General features: G+C 42.1%; 1 protein-coding gene across 1 annotated transcript in view; it reads right to left on the bottom strand.

The window, feature by feature from the left end:
* fut8b (fucosyltransferase 8b (alpha (1,6) fucosyltransferase)) overlaps positions 1–11,803 on the bottom strand; it is a 134,267-nt gene extending 122,464 nt beyond the window's left edge. Inside the window, exon 1 of the mRNA XM_049590310.1 lies at positions 11,609–11,803. The gene's annotated coding sequence lies outside the window, so the exon portion shown is untranslated. The remainder of the gene's footprint in view (positions 1–11,608) is intronic.
* Positions 11,804–23,138: the final 11,335 nt, after the last annotated feature.

Genomic DNA, 23,138 nt, shown 5'->3' on the forward strand with positions numbered 1-23,138 from the left:
ATCCCTCCGTTTGTACAATGAACATGCAGATATTTCATTCATTCCTCATTATTTGAGGGAACAGAAGAAGAAACAGCAGAATCTGCCACCAAGGTACTGCTGAATACACTGAATTGTATATATCCAACCGAATCAGTGGTTAGCTGTTAATTGGTTAACCGCAGAGAAAAGTTTTGACCGATTACATATGTCAGTCTATAGGTTACTTGTGCTAGTTTGCAGTTTGCTGCACAATGCACCAACTGGTTCTGGTGGGAGTTAGCTAGCAGTGAAGCTCATTTGGCAACTACCGCTAGTAATGCTGTCTACCGAAATATTGTGCCCACCCCTGCCAAACCCGCTTGCCTCAGTGAGTGAGCTGCTCAATGTTCAGCCACAAACCCCCTTTAGCATTGCTAATTTTGTTGTTACTGCTAGCTCTGTTAGCACAGTTAGCTACAAACAGTTAGCAGTACCAGCACGGCTAGTGGTGCTAACATAGTTAACAATGCTAAAAAGTTTTTGCAGCTGAAAATGAAGCCGCTTACTCACTGCTTGAGGCCGGAGGGTGGCTACAATGACTCCTCAATTGCTAAATGAGCAGCACCACTAGCTAGCCCCCACCTGAACTGGGTGGTTAGCAATGCAGAGCAGCTAGGGCTAACGTTAGCTAACTAATAGTGATAAGAGGTCAGGCAGTTGGCACTATGTTTCAGCTTTTGGCGTGGCTAGCTGGTTGTCTGTTAGCAAAGCCAACAGAAAATACAATTAAAGGCAAGACCTTTAGATCATAAAACATTAAAATTTCTCAGCCTCTTAATGGATAGCGCTTTGAAATGGGGTGCTAAAGCTCACTGAGTCAATGGAGTGCTGGACTAAAAGCCTCTTGTAATGCTGGGCTATCGAAAAGAAATGTTTACCTAAATTGACACCCCTAATCCAATACAATGCCAATACCAGTATACAAAAACATACCTGCTACATCCTGATGAAACTGATTTGAGTCTGCAACATACCGAAAATGTTGGGTTTACGGATTGAGTTCAGTTATGTATGTTGATGATTAAAGACGAACACAGCATTCACAGCTTTCTGGTTAAAATTCTGGTGCAGTCCTTCTTTGCAAAACACCGCCCTGATCCTTTGCTGGTGTCCTCAATTAAATCCACCTCAGCCCTAAAGCAGAGTTGTGAGAAAAGAACTCAAAAGAATAATACACCCTCAGATACTCTTACACTGTTGAAAACCATCAATATGTGATGAACAATGCATTCCAGGTGCTATTCTGTGATTGTTATAATTACTATTTTGTTGTACCCACTTTCATTCAGCCTTCCTCGTCTAATTTGACTTCAGTTAGTGATTTCCTATATTTCCCAGAGTGCTTTTCAACAGCCCCCAGAGAAAGGACCTGACAAGCTCAATGGAACAAGCTGTTTTATTCAGCTCTGGGTTATAGACCTATATGTAAGAGAAAAAAGATAGGGAGCATATCAGAGCTTTTTTTTTTCAAGTCAAGAGCATAGTGTACTTTTGTTCAAACACAAAATGCCTAGTTGCTGCACTGCATTCTGGTCTTTTAAGGTTACTTATTGGAGAAATTAGCATCAGAGCCTGGTTAACAATGGATTCCCGCTGGTGTACTCATCGATCACTTAAAATGAACGGGCATGCTCCCTTATACCTGTCTGATCTCCTAAAACCTTATATTCCATCCTGTGCTCTCTGAACACAGGGCTCCTGTCTGTCCCCAGAGTTAAAAGGAAGTCAGTAGACCGCAGAGCCTTCTTCCTCTGGCATGAACCCCCCTGCTCACACGCCTTAACTGCAACTTAGTTGCTGATTCTTTGATTACTTCGAGCATTGTATCTTGTACCATCATCCTTCTGGCTGTCTGTCTCAGTCTCAATAAATCTATTAAGCCCAGTACATATAGTCCATGTTTGTCTAGCCCGTGAGGATCCTGTTTCTCTCCCTTGTATGCATATTGACCTTGCCTCTGTGTCTCCCTCTGCGTGTTTGTTTCCTTACTCCTGTGAATGGTGGTGCTTGAGCTTTGCCTCTTGTGTGTTTGTGTAGTCTGTTCTCTTTCTAGGTTTCCATAGTCGAGAGGAGGTCGTGTGATTCAGGTTCTATCACTTGGCGGCACCTGGAATTTGCTCAACATCTTTCCAGGTATGTGTTGTTCATATACAGTATGTATCTGGAATTTTGTCCATACTGTAATTTTACACACTGCTCCTATTGGATATCGGTCCATCCTGGGACAGGGATCCTTTCTCTGTTGCTCTTTCTGAGGCATTCTCCATTTTTCTCCAGTTAACTTTCTTTTTCTTTGTCCGAATCAAGGGAAAAAGATGGATAAGATCCAAATACAAAGGTTGTCGTATGCTGTACAGGATGTAAAGCCCCCTAAGGCAAATTTCTGATTTAAGAAATATAGTGCTGCAGGGATGACATTTTTGTAGGCCAGCCTGGAAGTTAGATTTGCCCTTGTTCCCTCGACAAAAATCCAATGGGATGACTTTATGATACTTGCACATTTTGTCCAGCAAGATAATCTTCACAAATTAACACCACTTTTATGGTTTTTGAAGTGTAAAAAGCTAACATTAGGCTATAAATAAGCAAGACTACAGCTGCATGACTACAACGTCACCATCACAATGAGGCTGTGTTTGTCATGATGACGTCCTATAGTCTCATTTAGCCACTTGTTAGCAGCTGCATTTTTTTTAACCCTCTGGAGTTGATGGATGCACCAATGCGTCCAAATCACAAGACCAATTTAAGATGATGTAGCAGCAAGACGCAGCCTCGCTGAGTCTTCGTTTCAACTTGTGTCTAAATTGCAAATTTCAAACTATATACCACTTTTAAATTGTGTTGATAGGCCAAGTAAAACCAGACCTATGATAAATAATTTACGCCATGCTTTTTCCTGAATATTGTCATCACATTTGATGCGTGTTTGGTGCAGGAACAAAAAAGAAAACAAAAACAAACAAACAAAAAAAAAAATAACAGGTTAGTCTAAGGAAAATGCTCGCAAGCAAAAAAAGAACATGACACTCCCTTTCCTATTGGTGGTGTTTTTTGTGTGTGATTTTAGGTCCAATGTGTTAATACAGTATGTCAAAATGAAAAAAATACTGTAAAGTCACACAAGTGAGGTTGTGCTGAATAAAAATCACACCAAACAAGGCAAGGTAAACAGTTTTTAAGGTGAAATTTAAAGGTAAAATCAAAAGTAGTCAAAAACGGCCAGTTAAACCCTTGACCCCAAAGGGTTAAGACAAGTTAAAGCTTCAGACTTTATGACTGGGTTATTTACTGACGCATGACAGTCTCTTGCGCTTGTGTTAACCACAGACTTTATTTAAGGCATCAAACCAAAAAACCCATAAAACCCAGATGAGGAAACCGAAAGTGCAAAAACGGTAACTCGTTTCTTCGTTTGGGCTATATGACTAAAACTGACTTGACTTTTGGGAAATTCATCTTTATGTTCTGTAAGGTGAGCGTTTGTATCTGGGCAATTCCAGCGTTACGGATGTTACATTCAGAGAGAAAATTGGAAACTAAGCTTAACATTGACAAGGCATTGACTTGAATTAGAAAACAGAATATACATATTTTAGTTGCACTTATTGGGATAAAGATAAGCCTGCAATATGAAATGTTTTGACCCTTTGGATTTTGAGAGAAGTGACAAAATACCCAGCGTTATGGATGTTATGGAAATAGACAAGCTTTTCGGACTCACTGAACACATGATGAAAACTCTGTGAATTGTTCTTTCAAAGACTAACATGTTTAATATCATTTTGTAGGGAAGGGTTTGAGGTACCCAAAAAGCACATTCAGGAAAACTTTTTTTTTTCCTGTTAAGGAAAGAATCACAAAAAAGTGCCGTTATGGATTTTACATTTTTGCCTTATGGATGTTACACATCTGAAATAGACCAAAAAAACAATCAAAAATAGGGCTTTACCCACATGTGTTTGACTTCAGTGGCCCATTTAAAGGGTCAAACCAGCCTGGATCTATGTTGTAGTCTGAGAAATCATTTACTCTACTACTGATCGATTACATACCGGTAGACTACATAGTAGGCGTTACCTTTTTGGATGCGACTGACTAGTCATAAATCACCTCAGAGAGACAGCTGTCAAGTGAATTTTAATAATGCGCCAGTTGAGATGACAGGCAGTACACCCATTGGTCTTTTCTTAGAAACACAGAACATGAATATTCTTAAGTGCATCAATGAATACAGCACATGCAGTTGGCAATTAAGGAAAATGCAGTTTTTTATATGATTTTTTAAATGATTTTTATGATCACAGCGCGATTTTTTTTTTTTACTACCTAATGTTCTTTGTCTTTTATACACGAAGTTAAACATAATGCTGATTATGGTGTGTGTGTAGAGGGAGAGAGAGAGAGAGAGAGAGAGAGATGTTGTTCTACTGATCAAATAGTTCTGAGCTGTTTTTTTCAGATCTTCATTTACTTTAATGAAGCCGAACCAAAAAAAAAAAAACAGACGCGAGTAGCATTCAGCTCTAACAAAAGCACCGCGTCTGTTATGAATCAAGTTTACCAAAATCTCTACTGACTATAAGTAATTACAAACCCATGTAAGAGCGAGATGAAGAAAACCTAACCGGTATTGAAGAGAGATGCGACGTGATCTGTCAAACGTGAGTGATTGACAGAGAGGTTGTCACTGTGTGTGTGTGTGTGTGTGTGTGTGTGTGTCAGCGGAGTGGGGCACAGCTGCAGTGACCATGTGTGTGTAGGGGAGGTGCGCTGTGTGTGACTGGCTTATCACAGAATGTGGACACGGTCAGCTATAGGATTTTCATTAATCACGAGCACAGATAATGACTCGTATTACATAATACTCATACTCGTCAAAAGTGCTTTATCCACACCAGATACTCGCAGGCTCAACCCTAGTAAACAGCGAACAAGAAGAGCAGTATTATCGTGAGAGGCTACCAGCGTATTCATGTGATACACTAACATTTTTCACATGTCGGCAGCCCATCCCTGCAAATAGCTCATTCAGGATGATAGTAAACACTACACAGCGAGCCACAGGAGCAGTAGGTTTAACAGTGGGGTGTAACCATTAATGTGATACAGTGTAATCAACATTCACACATGGACTGGGGTTCATATGATCGACTCTACAATATGTGACGTCCGTCACGGTAACGTCCGTAGCGCTCGGAAATAATACAAAAAATAAGACCAGGATGACAATTGTTGCTAATATGTCATCTTTCTAAAAGTTAGCTTTGCTTAGAAAGTTTGGCTGACATTGCTTTCCAAATGCATGTTTTATGACAACTTTTCCTAAAAAAACGTTACGGACGTTACATGAGTTGTCCCATAAACGGGCATCATAACAGCACGTTCCACCGGCCAATGGAAAGACACAAAGTACATAACTGATTTACATATTGATACAACAGCCCTTCCTGATAAAAAGTGAGGTTAGAAGACATCTGTAGGTGATTTTTTTTGCCATTCTGGCCATTCAGAAAGTCATACAATTTTGTTCACTGAAAAATACATTTTTACATTATTGTGTCTCCTCCTTGTAGTGAGGAAAAACATGTATTTGCATGAATATTGTGATCAAATGTATTTTGTACTTCAAAATATAGAACTTGATGATACATTTTAAATGGGTTTTGTTATAAATATGGCTACTTTATTTTTTTCATGGTGAGGTTGACATTTGCATGGAATTGCCCATCTGCAGTGCCTGAATGCAGATTTTGCTGCATATTCACGGTGTGTCTGCTGTCTGATTGCTCCCCTGCTGTCCCCCAGTGCGCCATGCTGAGCCAGGTGACAGGACTCCTGCAACGGAAATCCAATCAGGCCAATCCTCTACGATCCCTCACAATCCTCTCAGCCACCACCGTACACCACCGACCATCGGTAACACACACTGCACATGCCACACACACTTACAATGAACTCTTTGATAGCTACCGAGATGGACACATGCACATTCACCACCTCACCTCCTGTGAACTTGGCACAGACGTTGTGGCGGGTGGGGGCTTACAGTGCTAAGCGAAACGCTGAATCCCTTCCAGCTATGAGCAGTGTAGCTGACCCTACATTCTGACCTCGCAATGGAGGTCGCAGAGATGAATTTATCCCTGGGGGATCAATAGTGTAACAGCAAAAATCCCCCCCCCCTCCACCCCACACCACCACCACCATTGCAAACAAACCCTCCAGGAAGCAGGACTGGCACCAGTGACATAAATAGCCCCCCCTGTGAGAAAGATAATGCAGGCCTTTCATCATGTTCCAGGTCCCACTTTCCAGGGGCCTGGGGTTGAACCCTCTCTGGACCTGTGTGGAGGTCACACACAGGCCACCCAATGCTGGTCAGTGCTGGATCAGATACCACTGGCTTAAAGGAGGCCATTCAATAGTCCTCATGCGTGTGGGTAGAGGTGGAGTGGCTGCTGGGGATTTGGGCTTCCTGTTGAAAACAGAATAATATCCACAAACCCCCATGCAGAGGCAAGCCTGTCACACAACCTTTCTACCCAAGTGTGGGAAATGCACCCATTCTGTCAGATGAGCTCATAGTCTTGTCTGTTCTATTCCCATGTGTGTGTGTCTTTGTGGGCTTGTGCATTCTGTGTTCTGGCTGCAGAATGAATTTGGGCTATTGTCACTGTGATCCTAATGGCCAGCATCTGGCTCTCTGGCGCTCTTTTTTATTTTTTGGGGTGGGGAGGGTTAGGGGGAGGGAGGGTGGAGGGGTGGGAGTGAGGTGGGTGATCTGACTGCTTACGCCTCAAGCTGCGCAGCTGTCCCAATTACTACCTCTCTCTTCTATCCTAATTTCCCCTCTGTACCCATCTGCCTCTTCCACACTCCAACTCTCTGTCCCTTCCATCCGTAGACGCCACTAGTGTGGGTTTGTGCTTCCAGGAGGCTCCCATGCTAGAAAGAGCCCTTTAGAGGCCGAAGTAGGTTTAGATCCTGTTTTAAGTTTGACGCTGCGGGGTGCATAAGACCCAGACAGTGCAGTATCTTGTCATGTGGCTGAGAATTTTTAGCAGTATCGCTGAATCCCTCCAGCCCTCCATGCCTGCTCTGATCCTGGCCTGAGCTGGGGACTCAGAGGGGCTGACAAGGCTGTTTGATGGGCCATAGGCACTGAGCATCAGGGGATTTTGTGGGTAGGTGGGTGGGTGGTTGGCAGGAAGAGGGGGGCTGTTTGTGTCCCACAGTGAGTCCCTCAGCAACTTCTGATGAGCTAAAAATTCTCAGCCTGTGTCATACCCATGTGAGTATAGTTCCTCATGCAGAGAAGGCTCTACAAATTTCACTGCATTCTTCTTGTTCTGATGCTGAGCTTTTACAGAGACACGGTAAAAACTAAAATAAATGCGCAGGTCTATAGATATATAGATACACATGCATATAGGCACAAATGAATGCAAAGGTGCACAGGAGGCTGTGCAACAAGGGGCAGTTAAGTGCTTCCTACTGAGAAGCAGAAAAAAAGGGAAGGAGAGAATTTAAGCGCTGCATGTGGATGGGTACATGCCTATTTCTGGACGGCTCCAATGAGCCGAGAAGAAATGTCGTAAGACCCACTTCCCAGCTCAGGCTGCAGCAGCAATAACTCCCCGAGATACAGCGAAAGCAAGCACACATAAGTGCGCATACACACACAAATACACATCCTTTCTGATGCGAGTGCACTGCAGGCCGGGCGGCCTCCCTGCAGGGCCAAACAGAGCTGGGGCAGCACACTCTTTGAGGGGGGAGTCCAGGTCAGGATCTCTGACTGGTCTAGCCCTCAACCCAAAACCAACACACATTCACACATCCTCCAAACCCACCCAAGACAGCTGTGGCTAAGGCATTATGTGATCTAGATCCAGTCCCTACACAAATCCAATCTGATGCCACATGGCTATCGGGCCCAGCTCCTCTTGTGCCTGTCTGACTGAATTCCTATTCAGAACTCCCCTTCCTCCACCCTGTCTTAAGACATTCAGCTGAGTAAGACAGGTAGACAAGCAGCGAGACATTTAGACAGGCAGACAGCAGGGCAGGCCTGCTGGGGCCTTTTCTTTTGCTGCTGCCGGAGAATGCTATCAGCCTGGATCAGGCTAGGCTGCTCAAGCTGAGCTTCAGCAGCCTCACGGCCCGGCTCGCTTTTCTCCATGGAAACCTGCCCCACACTCGCCCTGTGATTGGCTCGTACGATCACTAGACAGACACTATGTCTTACAATACAGATAATAATGGCCCTCTGGTAGGATGAGAGCAGGAGATGAGTGATGGCAGAAAGGCCTTTTTCCAACAGATTTTGCCCTTTAGAGAGGCTGCATTCTGCAAGCTCACAAAACTAGAGTCTACAGGTACGCTTCTGCGCACAGCGTGCAGTGGGTTAGCTCTAATGACATCACTAAGATTTTCCACAAAGTCATTTGCATCTTAAGAGGTTAATGATTATTTTCTCATCTCTTTACTGGTGTCTCAAAAAGCCTAGAGGGTTAGAGGAGGCGGAAAACGGACACTCTCGCATGAAAAAATGCCACCCAAATGCCAACAATGGACATTGTTCACTGAACCATATGCACGAACCAGTTACTCTTTATCCGTCTCGTCTTGGCAGACCAAGGGTTTCATAATACGACTCAGAGATGGGTGTGTGTGTCCGTGTATCCATACATAATAATTTCAGTCTTTCCCTTCCTCAAAGCAGATACAACAAATGCAAAAGCTTCTTTTCAATGGCTTCTCCTCTATTTACAGTGCATTGTCTGGAATTGGGGAGCAGAAATACCCTGCACGGAGATTAACAATACCAACAAAACAATGCTCCTAGATGAGCCTTCCTCGTTGGGTAACATTGTTACTGCAGCTCGCTACAAGCATTGCCATGTCTTGCATTGCCTCTTCACTTCAATGTTCTTTGTGTTGGTAGCATGGGGCCCCCAAACTGGGAACACGTCTTCAAAATGTGCTGTTTGTTTCCTCCGTAGCTCTATTCAGCCCTCTCTTCTCATCTGTCTGACGTTTCCAGGAAGAAAAAAAAGGATATATCTGAGACAACAGGGTGCAAAAAGGGGACGTATGAACAGCACACTGAAGCCAATATCAAGCATTATACACACACTGTACAGTGAGCCAAAACACTGTGATGCTTGAAATTAGAATGGCTTTTCATGCAAACAGAGGCACTTGCTGGGCAGGTGACAGGCTGGTATTGCAGACAGAACTGAAATGAAAAACAAATCCAACTGCTATTTTAAATAAAACTCCACTTGGCAGCGGCTTGCTGCGCTAAACCAAACAGAGAAATGGAGCTTGCCACGTGACAAATGTGCACAGTGTTAAATACAGATAAAACTATGAAATGAGTCACCGCCCATTTTTGCTCACTGCACCGCGTCTAACCTCTTTGGCAGAGCAACACTAATATGTTTAATGAACTCATTAGTCAAAAATGAAGACAGACAGTGGCATGAGGCATGGAAGGTGGGAGCACAAAGGGCAGAGACGGAGGGAGGGAGGCAGACGCAGGAAGGGGGAAGAGAAAACAGCTGAAGTGAGGCACCTCTCTAGGAAGCACGTTCTCCTGTATTATAGATGCAGTATCATGTGTTACAGTAGCTACATGGTGGCAAATGCAACATTTGTCCTAAGCAATCAACTCAGCAAGCAGAAACAACACAATCTGGGCGGCATCCTGCGAGAAAAACGTCAAACCTGCCAAGTAAATTCCAAGGGTTACTGCGAGTGTTATCACTACTATTTAATTTAAGTGCTTCATCAAAATTACACAGCCTGGAATGAACTGCTCTAATGTAATTATTTGCACTTGGCTGATATGAATGGGTCCACCCATGGCTATGCCTATTCATTCCCCAAAAAACGTCTATGCCCAGATCAAAGCAAATTGTTGCCAGAGCATGAGTCACTTTGCTTTATGTAGACTAATTGGTCCCTGACAGTTTAAAAGAGTTCATATTTAAACAGGAGTCTATCTGAAGCAGCACAATCCTCTGGAATCCAAGACAGAGTTCCCCGTGCCGACTCACAGACTGCCGTCACCGCAAAATATATGGCTGTTTACTTATTCATGAATGGGTTAGGGCTACTAACTCAATCAATCTGCTTCCAGTTACCTGGGCTGACTTTATTAGATAACATTAATGATGCATTAGTTGTCCATAGGTGTTGAGTTTCTCCCTTGTCAGCAGCTACAATTCAAATGAGAACACAATGGATATTGGCTTCGAGTGGATCGAAACTTGGGGATAATTGTGGCACTATACAACACCGGGAGCTCATAATTCATCGTCAGACAATACGCTGTCAAAGAAATGAAAATCACAGTATGCTTCTTGTAATATCACCTGCCAACAATAAGTGGTATGAACAGTAAAGAGGGAGTAAAGAGCCATACGTCATCCATATCGCAAATCGATTTCATGCGAAAGCAATAAAGCATTGCGCTTATTTTCCATCGAAGCTGTCATATTAAATAAGATTAAAGGCAGCCATATTGTTCCTTGACATGCCTCACTTCTGAGATCATGACAATATTACAGCCATCCATATACTGGGAGTTGTGTGCATATATCACAAGCCATTTGGTGGCACTTTACATCACTGTGAAGTCATACATCCTCTCATGGGTGCCCCTGCTGGGTGCTGAACCTCTACCCTCACCAGCACCAGACTCCACATGCAGTCTGGGAAGCAGCTATGAAGTTTGCACTGTTTCCATATCATAATCACATATTAGGAGGCCTTATGACACATTAACCACACCTCCAGATACTGAAAACAAACGCACGCCTGCCTGCCTGCCTGCCTGTGGTGATTATTACAAAGCAATTCCCTGATACTAGCAGCAGTGCACCGAGGCTGAAACACAGGCAGCTGCTTTGTCTGCTCGCCTCACATAAAACACATTAACGGTAAAGACACTGAAGGATAACACACACACTCACACACACACACACACTCACTTGTCAAGACACCTCCCATGTGTCATGTGTCTTTATTTTGTGCGCGAGGGTGGAGGTCAAACGCATTTCACTCTCATTTAACGGCTCACATACGTGCCCACGACAAACAGAAAACAAACGCAGACAGACAGCTAGCTTATACGCTACACGCGTTTAGCTCTGTCGGTGCCGTTACCGTTAAAATTGAAAGCACTTTACACCCATTCACACTGCACTGTCCACGGTCCAGGTAATGCTGCGGTGCTGGAGATGTGTCAGGCCAACTGCCGTGCTCGGCGCGCGGACACACTGGAAATTGTTTTGCCCACTTGCTTCTCCCACTGGGCAACAAAGGGGACAGCGGGGCAGTTTATTTAGGATATAACGGACACCGGAACATCCCCCTGAAGCACAGCGAAAACAACCGAGCAGAGCGCCGAAATAACGGGACCAGAAATCCCTGCCTACCGTGACCGCTATTTGGTCACCGTGATCTCAGCAGCGACGCAGTCAACAGGCCGGGATGTAGCGGGGGAATCTATGAGCTCGAGCCTCCGTAGCTTCCTACGTTTCCGCCATGCAGGCAGGGTTATATTATCACCTACCGTGACATGGTACACCGGCTTCCAGCGGCATCCGACCGGGGCTGCGGAGACCGGGACTGACGCAGCGGCAGCTGGGATTTGTTGCTCCACAAAATTGAGTAGAAAGGCTGCGGCGGAAACAGGAACTGGGAGAGCTGGGATCTGTGAATACGGCAGTCGAGGCTGCTCTGTGGGGATCTGCTGGATGGCCGGTGTCAACGCAGACCAGAGAGGGGGGGAACTTCATATCCGGTCATGACGTTTCAAAATAACGGGCGGTGTGGTCTCAGAGTACAGTACTCCTGAATCAACAGCTGGAGGTTAGTTAGTTAGACAGCGGCAGCTGTAAGTGATGTTTTCATTATTTTTTATTATATTATATTATATTATATTATATTATATTATATTATATTATATTATATTTATTTTAGATATATTCTAAAATATACGTGCCCTGCTGTCTGCCTGTCTATATTATAGTATTTATTTCTTCTTTATTACACTATATATTATATAGTTTTATATTTTATATTATTAACACTACAATTTAGAACTGCTCTCAAAATTTGAACTTCATTTTAAATGTTTTTTTATGTTTTAATTTTTTTATTCATTTATTTATTATTTTAATTTAATTTAATTTATTTACTTGTTTATTTCTTTATTATTTTTATTCATTTATTTATTCTTTTATTCAATTTATTTATTTATCTATTTTTTTTTTAAATTTATTTTCTTTGCTTCATTTGTTTTGAGGGATATTTGACTACTTCAGCCTGATGGAAATAAACATTTTTATGTATGGTGACTGGTCTAAGTTAGGCTATATAATGTAAGCAGTACCTTTAATGCTAAATAATAAGTCAGCTACATTATACAGGAGTCCTTTCTACTCATGCTTAAATAGGTGTTTTATTTCCTTTGTCAAATTTTGGTGCTATTTTTTACTGCACTGAAATTGTATCAAAACTTTTATTTTATTTTTTTGTCAGTGTTTTTCTACTTTATTTTATTTTTCTCTTAAATATCTATATGCATGCCTCATGTAAAATCCAGTAAATTGTGTTTTTAAGTAGCTACACAAATAAACTCCCCGATTTAGACATTTTAATGTGGACTCGTTTTGAACAGTGATTGTATTCTTCACACAATTATCTACTGTTCTAGTGTTTTAATCAATGGGTTAGGCCTATTTATTTTGAAGGCGCAGTGGACTAACTTCCTGTTTGTGTCTGGCTCTCTCTGGCTGACTTCACTCCTGATGGGAGTTGGATGGAGTGAAAGCTGCAGTGCGCACACCAGTGTCAGGTTGTTGTACTGCAGTCGGGCTCACAGACAGAGCTGGTGCCACCGGGGCGATGGAGGGTACAACCCCCCACCCCCACCTAAAGGATGGCACTCAGTTTGACCTTCAGTCCAGCACAGCACCGGTGCAGGGCAGATCCTCTCGGACTGAAGTCTTACAGCCTTCAGTCCTCACTCATATCGTGTTTCATCTTTTGTTCCCCAAGAGCCGCACTGCTCCATCACTCATCTGTTACAGCCTCTAAGATTACTGGGTGCAGCTTCTCTTTCCTCAACATAATCAGCATGGATCGATTATTTCTCATCGGAGTGATAAGAGAAACCAAATAGCTTTGATATCCAGTGCTTTTATCTTTCTTGATAAACTCAGGCCAGCTGGGAATATGTCTAGACGGATGGAGCAAACTTTTCTGCTGTTTTTTCACCAGGTGGAGGAGACTCAGGATTCACAATAGGCTGTGCAATAAGATGCTCGGCTGAGATACATTTTCCATATGAAGATGTCAAACTTTTACAATAGGTTAGTGCTTCAACCATGTACATGGCATACAGAAAAGGACTTGCTCTGTCTTGTAGAGCAGTGGTTCTCAACCAGCGGTCTAGGGGTCCTTGAAGAAGTTCCAGGGAGTCCCAAGAAAATTGGGCATAGTTCATTTTCACTATTTAGTTCACTACAGAAGCGCACCCAATCTGAGTGGGAGTCATACGAGGGGACTATTCTGATCACACCACACACTATTCTGATCATAGGTTTCACTTCCTCCACAGTTATCTCCTCAACTGTTGCTGGCAGCTCTAGAATTTGTCTTAATCATATCTAACAACCAAAAGCTATACAGATGGAGGTGCCTGAAGCAAGACCTTATCAAATGGGTTTCTGCAAACTAATATGTATTAATTTAGTCATTCTTGACACAAAGAAAGGTGGAGAACCACTGTCTACTGTAGCAGCACATTACACCCTACTGCATACTTTGGGTAAGATGTAATGACAGTTTGAGTAAACTAGAGTACGTAATTTATCCATTGTGTGTGTGCATGCGAGTGTGTGTGTGTGTGTGTGTGTGTTTGTATTTTGTATATTTGCTACATAGTGAGGACTGCAACAGGTTTCTAACCAACCAAGTGAGGACATATTTATAAAGTGAGGAGGAGGAGTCCTCACTTCTTCAAAGGCCTGTTTGAGGGTAAAGACTTGGTTTTAGGGTACAGTTTTGAATTCGATTAGTTTGGGGTTAAAAGGCTCTCTGGGAGTGATAATATGGAATCTACTGGAAGAGCCCTATGAACATAACAACCATTTTAAATTTTGGATAAAATCTGAGGGTACTGAGGGGCATCGGTAGCGTAGTGGATAGTGCCGGCGCCCCATGTACAGAGGCGATGCCTCGCTGCAGCGGTCGCAGGTTCGACTCCGGCTTGCAACCCTTTGCTGCATGTCAACCCCCACTCTCTCTCTCACCCTATTTCAATCTGTCCTGTCCATTAAAGGCAAAAAGCCCCCCCCCAAAAAATAATCTTAAAAAAAAAAAAAAAAATCTGAGGGTACTGGGCCACTGTGCATGTGGGGCAATGGGAACTTTGTTATCTATTAACAGTGCTCCCATCCCCCAGGGCCTCTGGAGAAATAACCTGGTGACTGCCGATGAGATTCATAAGATAAATAAATCGATAAATAGATCAGTAAAACAATAAATTGATACATAAAATAATTTAAATAATAAATAAATAAGTGAATAAATTGATTGTTAAAATTCAGCTAAACTAAGGTAAAATATCTCATAAGTGTTGAATTGAATTGAAGACCGATATAATGATGCATGTGTGGGGTTAAAATAGGTTGAAAAACAATTATAAACACAAGTGCTTCGTAAAAAGAGTAAGTGCTTAAAATGTGTAAAAACTTACATCAATCAATGTACACACAATATTTTTAATGCATCAGTGCATTTATATCAGTTAAAGTATTGTAATCCAAGCCAAAATTAGGTTGGGTTGGGGTTATGCGTTTTGTTGTGATGGTTCAGGATAGGCTACTGGCTGCGTAGCCAAACGTACGCATACATAGTGTGCTGCGCCTGTGTGTATACTTGCTGCAGCGCGGTTGTTTGTCGATGCGGCCAAAACACCTGATACTGGTGGTCTCCGCTAGGGGCAGACCACAGCACTCGGACACGGAGGTCGCGAAAAGCGAAGATGGCGGTGACACTGTATTTCCGGATGTAATAGGCTATACACAAACATGCATGGGCGAGGAGGTACCATACAGATGCCTGTAATTGCGGACAAGGTCCGACAGCCTTTCTTCAAAACTATTGTCCGCCATTGTGATGACCTCTGGCCTCACGTTCACAGTCTCTAGAGGTCTACTTCGCACGAGCATCTCTAGTGTCCATGTCAATATTGCATCTCGCGCACGCGTCACGTTACCTCGCATCAAAGTGAGTGGCCTATGCGCTAAACGACCGCAAAATACGCATGGCAGCCATGATGCGTACGCCCACGCATTGTCTGCAGCAAGTGTACTTCTCCTCTAAGGGGGTAAGGAATGCACTATGTCAATAAGGGTCCTCGCAAATATAGAAGTACAAGAATCTGTGTGTAAACTTGTAGTAATGACTTTGTGGGGACAAAAATGTACTCATGCAGTCACATTATGTGGACCAGGAGACCAAAACAAAAACAAAATAATTGGCGCTCTCACGGTAAACCATCAGACCTAAGACTTAGTTTTTGTTTCGAGTAAGTCTGTAGTGACTGTGGTTAAGGTTTGGGTAAATCCCCAGGGAGTGCACATCACTGCAGTGCCTACATACACTGAAAAAAAGTGTGGGAGGTAGAACAAAGACACTGAAAGTGAAAGTTCTTTCACAGTGACACTTGTTAGATGTCATTTCTTGTACACTGGCTACCACAGACAGTGTTCATCTTCACTGTGTTGAGGTAATGGCAAAAATATCAGAACCAGATCACTCAGTACCAAGTAAAACCAAAACTCTGTGAGATTAGATACTTGTAAGAGAAACTGCACAATTATGACTTAAAATGTGGGAAAACAAAGCAGGAAAAATAGCAACTATATTTGGTTTCACTGACAATTTGCAGTAGGAAATTAAAAAGTAATCTAAGAGCAGTAAATTGTTGTTCACAGCGTGAGTAAAGTATAATTTATAGGATGAAAACTCAACGCCAGTCTTCTTGTCTTTTTTCAAGATGCAATTTACAGCTTTGCATATGTCAGCTTTTTGAAAGGCTGATTATTTATATACTGTAACAACAGAAAAAAAAGTGGTGCAAAGCTTAATTTAGGTTTGTAAATAACATACCTGAGCGGACAGAGCTTCTGGACAAGTCATCAGTTACGCAGCTATAAACCATAGCCATAAAGGCCGGACATAATCGAGCTCAGCAGTCCTCCCGTGGAGACCTGCTTATTCAGTAATTCACAGTCATGGTTCAGATTACATGGCATTCATTTTAATTTGCTCAACTTTATACAGCAGAAATGGCCATTAACTTGAAACTGACTCAACAAAGACACATTTCTTATTGCTCTTTCATGTCTTTTGCCACAACATCAGGAGAATATTAGTGCAGAAGCTCCCATTTAGTATCAATAAACATCCACTTAATCCTCATAAATTGAACGCAGTTGGGGTCAAGTATGTTCCAAGCAAAAGGGAAGAGAAGCTGAGGACTGTGTGTGTGTGTGTGTGTGTGTGTCTGTGTGGATGTCTGTGTGTAGATGGCTGCTGTGAAACGGTAAACAGGCTTTCAGGTAGTAATTTGTTGCCCTTGAACATGTAATTTACTGTACCACTCTCTGTGAACTACTGCATATGGATGTTTTTCTAGCCCCCCCTTTTTTCAGCCTCACTTGAGAATTAAGCCACTAAATCAAATTCATAATACCCAAAGGCTTTTCGTTTGTTGTTGTTTCCCCATCCATCTTTGAAAAATATCCAGTGTGCCTCTGAGAGGTCTCACTCCGGTGGCGAGGAGCTGAATCACAATAACAACCACCACCTACATTTGGTGCACACATATTTTCCATCTCACTTAAGCTGTCTGGACTCCTTCAGCTGATGCAGCAGCGCCTTCATGTGGTCCAAAGGCTGCAGTGCACCGTCTCTGAGCAGGGAGGGAATGAACCAGTCTGATGTAATTTCTTGGTAGTGTAGGTGTTAGTTAAAGATGACTCAGAAGACCTTTCAGTTGTGTTTCATCAAGACGATTTAATGTCATAGCCAGAAAAGTGACTCACAGTTCAAAGGGTCACCTATAACTGTCGCCGGTGCACATGCCTGTACTGCACATGCAACTCCCCCAGCCTCCCAAGCACACGCACAACAGGATTTTCGCCACTCAGCTGTGATAACATCATCAGTGTTGATCCCAGCGTGGGCGTAGGCAGGTCGATCTCTCCTGACCTTTTCGTCTTCGCCGACCTTTTCAGATTGAGAAACAGAGGGAGAGTTTCTAAAGGAGAACATGTGAACTCTATTCACCCGCGGGAAAAGCTGGAGTGGGATTTTGCAGAGCCCATGTGTAGGCTACGGAGCACCACGTTTCTGATGCGGCATTATGGAGTAACAAAATGGAACAGAATAATTAAAATCTCATTAGAGTATCATTAGAATATCATTAGCATATTAATTTGTAACACTCAGGGAAGAGCGCATCATCGTGAGGCACTTGTCAAAATGTATTCAGTGCTACAAAACATTTCATGAAATGTGCGACACTTGAAACATTTTAATGAAGAAATGTATTAAATGCGGCCTAAGATCTTTGATTCATAACAGCGTCCCTACTTAAATTCTGGGCTTTGTGGTTGAAGAGCATTTTGGGGATAGTAATATCCTCTGCATTCAAGAGACATATTAGTTCTTGTAAGCTTGAACTCTTTATACAAAACAGTAGCAGGAGTTGGGGAATTTGTCCAAGGTTGAATACCAAAAGGAGTGGAAGCAACAGATTGGAATATTAAGTATGATCCAGCTGTTAATATTGTGGGACTGATTTTAGAGTGGGGCACTGACTTTGAGACAAACTTTAATAGTACTTACATGGCATTTGTAGCTTATTATGACAAAACCCTAAAACCTTATATTTACGTCTTCAGACTATAATAAGTTGTCTATTCAGCATTGTTACCTGTAAACAGCTCTACACAGTGAAGAGACACAGTATCATTTGCTGTTCTTGCTGCCACATTAAAAAGAGATTTACATTATTACAGGATGGCGACCACCACCGACCGTATGACCGCTGCAATAATGGATAATAATAATGAACACAATGGAAATGGAAATAAGCTCTTGCACTTTTATTGTGTTTTATCCTTTTGACAAATTTGTAAAAAAGACGTGGTGCCTCCTGGTGAGACTGTGCAGATATCATTTATTTATATCCACTGATGGAGAGTAATGAACTACATTTATTTTCTTTTTCAAACATTTTCATAAAACTCATTTTACAAACCAGGACAAAAAATGTGCAGACATAATAGACCAATACCAATTACAGGCAGCCCTGCAAAATCAAAGGAGACAGAACACACCAAAATTTGAATATAAAATACATAAAAGAAGTCCAGGGAACCCGTGTCAGGAAAACCTGATACACTTTATACTTCATCTTCATACCAGGCTGTAATTCTACATCCATTTTCCAGGCCAATTCTATCAGGCTTCAAACGTTAAGATTTAGTGGTGCCCAGGTATTCAAAAAAGGGGGCCCAGATCCAGGAGAATAAAAAAGGTTTATCCTTAAAGGTTATGGAGAAAGCTTCAAAGAGAATGATACTTGTTCCAGTATGCAGCCCCTGATAAATTCTTCTTTTCCACCAAACTTAGTGTATAAACACAGGTTTTTAAAACAAGGGAAAACCCACAAACAAGAGCTGTGTTCATGGCTCTGCAGCAGACAAGCATGCTATCTCTGTGGTGCGCCACGTTCGACATCATGGACAGGCCGGAAAACAGGTTCATAAACAGTAGAAAGCAGCATGGAGGCCTGTGAAAACTTTTTGGTGGTTACCTACTTATCCAGTCTCTTTCAAAATTGGAACAGATTAATTTGGATCCATGTTTGAGGACTGCTTGGGCGGAGACAGACGATATTTAGTGGTGGCGTGTCACTGAATGTTGCTGGTTAAGGGGCTAAAATTAGGACGTTCTCCTGGGTGTTGTGTTTCCATCAATGATGATTAGAGCCGGAGCTGGAGCTAGAGCTGAAGCCGTTACCAATGCCGATACCGATTATTATGAAACAGAGATACTGATAGCCGATATCTACAACCTATATATGTCTGCTGTAAAGGCCCGTTTCCACCACAGGAACTTCGGGGTAATTTTACAGGGCCGGGACTGTTGGTGCGTGTCTCCACCGCAGGAACCACCCCCGAAGGACAGAGTTCTGGAACTTTTACGGGGGCTAAACAAGTCCCTACCTCGGAGTAGGCACTCCGAACGGCCCCGAGAAACTCCTGGCTGGGACTTGGGGATTACTTGGTGCTGATTGGATATACTCAAGGCGGGATGTGACGTTTTGTAAATAACAACATGGTTATCGTGGTTTAGCTAGGCTAACCGTTAGCTGTTAGCCGTTAGCGGTGTCTGTAATAACTCAATAAACGATCCGTGAAAAAAATATTTTTTGCAGCGGATATCTTAGTTACAAAATGACTGAGCTAGCAAACCAGTTTTGTGTTGCTGTGTGTGGTATTTATTCAGTTTTGGGAAATCACGATGTCTAGAAAGCACTCGCCCCGGCCACGAGATAGCCTACTTAAATGATACTCCCAGTTTACTCAAAGATGCCTTATAATTTTAATATATTTAAAATTTATATGTATGGATAGAAAATTCAGTTATATTACAAAATAATATCTCTCAAAGACAGAAATTTAGATAGGCTTCTCAGAGGTTACTCAACTTGCTTTTATTATGCCTAAAATAATAATCTTTTTACAAGTTTCAATTGTACAAAAATAAATATAAATGTAAAATAAATGTAAAATCTCTGGAATGAAATAATGATAGAAATAATGTCTCTTCTGTCTTAGAAAAATCAACTTGTAAAATAATAGCTATCTTTTCAAGTTTTATTGGACAAATAAATAAATAAATAATATGAAATAATGTTCTAAATAATACCTCTTCTGTATTAGAAAATCCAACTTTGAGGTCCCCAGCACCTTTATTAGACACAGAGTCATATGTGCCAGCTTTGCACACGGTGCGCTCAGCCTCCCATATATCCCAACCAGGTCGGGACGGTAAGTTGGGAATTTTTTCTGCAGTTCATCTATGAAGCTGCACTTGCGCTTCGGCATCTTGGAAGCTTAGAATAATGCTGCGCCGCGGGTGTCTGCTGCTGAGTTTTGGAGATCCGCAGATAAGGCAGCCTCTCAGGAATTACGCACGCGCGCACACACACACACACACACACACACACACACACACATACAAGGAAAACCAGACATTATCATCAATTTATAAACACCCCCCGGACGCCCCGGACAGGACGTGAATAGTGGACATGTCCGGGCAAAAGAGGACGTTTGGCCTAGCTGACAGGGACAGCTAACAGCAGCAGCAAAGCTAACATCAGGACGTCCTCTCTTAAAAACCTCCCGTTGTCGGTACAACATGAAACTGCTCCAGTTAGCTCAATCATGTTGTAACTAAGACATCAGCTGGAAAAAAATTTTTTTTCACGAACCATGACCGGAGTTATTACAGACACCACTAACAGCTAACGGCGTCCCTACGCCCCTGCTTCACCCCGATCAAAATGGTCGTGCAATGATTATGTCACATACAGAGCCCGGTAACTTTACAGGAACCTTCCTCGTACTCCGCTCTCTCGGTGGAGACACGGCGGTTGAGAGGGCCGAGCGAGAGGACGTTCCTGTAGTAGTTCCTGCCCCCCAAATAGTACCAGGAACTTCTTCAGTGGAAACGGGCCTTAAAAGTCATAGTTGACACAGAATCAACAGTAATTAAATAACTAACAGTAACAAAGTTGAAGAATATGCCAGCTAAATAAAAACAGATTAATAAAAATAAATAAATAAATAAATACACAATAATCATAAATACAAAATTAAAAAAAATAAAATGAAAAACAATATAAAAAAAAGAAATGAGAAATAATAAAATAGATTAAAATAGAATAAAATAAAATAAAATAAAGGAGAGCTCAATTAAAAGCCAGGCTAAAAAGGTCTTGAGTTTGCTTTTAAGAGCCTACAGTGGTACGAGCAGGCAGCGCAGCTAAGGGAAACAAAACTGTATACCGGCATAATAGTGGAAAAAAATCACAGATACCTTTAAGCCTAAAAATTCATAATATCGGCCCCGATAATCAACCAGGCAGATTATCTGTCGACACCTAGAAATTACAATCACTTTGGGGCCATAAAAGGAACAGACTGAATAATGTAATTGAACCCCCTCGGATCAGTCCTGCCCCCTTTTTCTTTCATCCTGACCCTGTGAAGAAATTCCCCAACATTGCATTCATTAAGCAGAATTTGTAAGACTACAGCATTGTGTGTCAACTAGTCGTACATATTGTATGCATACAAATGTTCAGAGAAGTTGTTGCATGTCGATAGACATGACTGATGGACATTGAATACAAAACCAAAGCAGGCATTCCTTGATTCCTTGCACTTCCCCTGCACTTAATTGAGTGGCATTTTATGCTTGTATTATATTTTGTTATGAATTTGCAACACATGTACATTGTCGACTGGATTTTTTCCCTACAAAGTAGTCTGAACTTCTTTTTCTAAGTAGCTTAAGTTAACCGAACCAGATTTCTCTCCAGGGTAGTTCACTGGTAAGGCCTAACCTGCATTATTTAGCAATGGAGGCTTTATAAGTCTGGCCACAGTAAGAAAAAACTTCTCTTGAATAGCATGCTTGTAAGCGAACTGTGATAAAAGTAAAAATACAACATCTACTGCTTATTTCAGAAGTGTTTACTATATGTGCTGGAATCAAAATGAAAAGAAATGAGAGTATAACAAGGATTTCTTTGCAGGGAAACTGCTAACTAAAAGTTATGAGGAATTTTGGAATGAGCTCAGAACCATTAAAACCCATTTAACCTCTGATACTGATGGGATGAGTGGCACAGATGATGTTCTTAATCAATGGCAGAAGCATTATTATGACCTGCTTAATTGTGTGCGCAGCAAAAAGTCAAGCCTGCTGTTAATGACTTCACTCGGGGTGTGATAGTGAGGTTTGATGAGGTTATCTAAAGCACAGGCGTCAAGGGTGGCTGAACCTCTGTACGTTCTAATGTAACTGGCAGTCATTACAGGGAGATTTTTCCACATCTGCATGCACTTCCTCTCGATGCCACAGGGTTGCACTGCTGCACACACACGGACTACTGAGCACAGAGCTTGTTCTGTTTAAGGCAAATATCAGATGGCAGACTAACCAAGCAATGGAATTATAGAATGAACCAAAAGTCAAGCAGGTGGAAAATGAACTGAACTGACAGGTTAGCAGGAAAAAAACGAGAAGCAGGTGAACAAAAACACTGAGGAGGATGGTGAAAATCAGATTTAGAGCAAGAATCAGGAAGTAAGAACATGGAGGGTTAGTGAGGTTTGGCACATTTGGCCCTAAAGAGTGAACTAATAGCGAAACAAATTCACTCAGTGCCTCTGAATTTTGTCTGCTCCCACACAGAACAAACACCTGCTTCGAGGTAAGACAGCTCGCTCCGTTATCGCATCTTTAATGTTTATTGCCGGTTTAATGAGCAGCACAACAGTTTGTGATTTTGTATCATCAATGCTTTGCTAATCAGTTTGCAAGCAGCCGTCTCTGCTTAGTTTCAGTGCGTGGATTGCAGCTGCCAGTTAGTATAATTCAGGTTTTATGTAGGTGTGAAACTAATGGATTTGGATGGAAAATCGAGCATTTGTTTGGATTTATCAGAAACAGATGTATGGTGATTGATTCACTGGTGTGCAATGAGCGAGGCTGCTTCTACTTTGATGTTTCCCTGCAGCTGATTAAATCCTGTATTGACATTCGGGTGCTTGAGCGAAGCTTTGCCTGGATAGAAATCAGAGAAATAACTCAGTGCTACTGTATATGGACTTTGTGTTATGATGTTATGATAATATTGTATATTTTAAAAAAAAGTCGTCAGTTTGATTCCAAGTAAATTGTGATACAAACATATGAAAATAGCTTCACCCATAAAGAGC

Source organism: Epinephelus fuscoguttatus, linkage group LG11 (assembly GCF_011397635.1).
Source record: "Epinephelus fuscoguttatus linkage group LG11, E.fuscoguttatus.final_Chr_v1".
NCBI classification, from domain to species: domain Eukaryota; kingdom Metazoa; phylum Chordata; class Actinopteri; order Perciformes; family Serranidae; genus Epinephelus; species Epinephelus fuscoguttatus.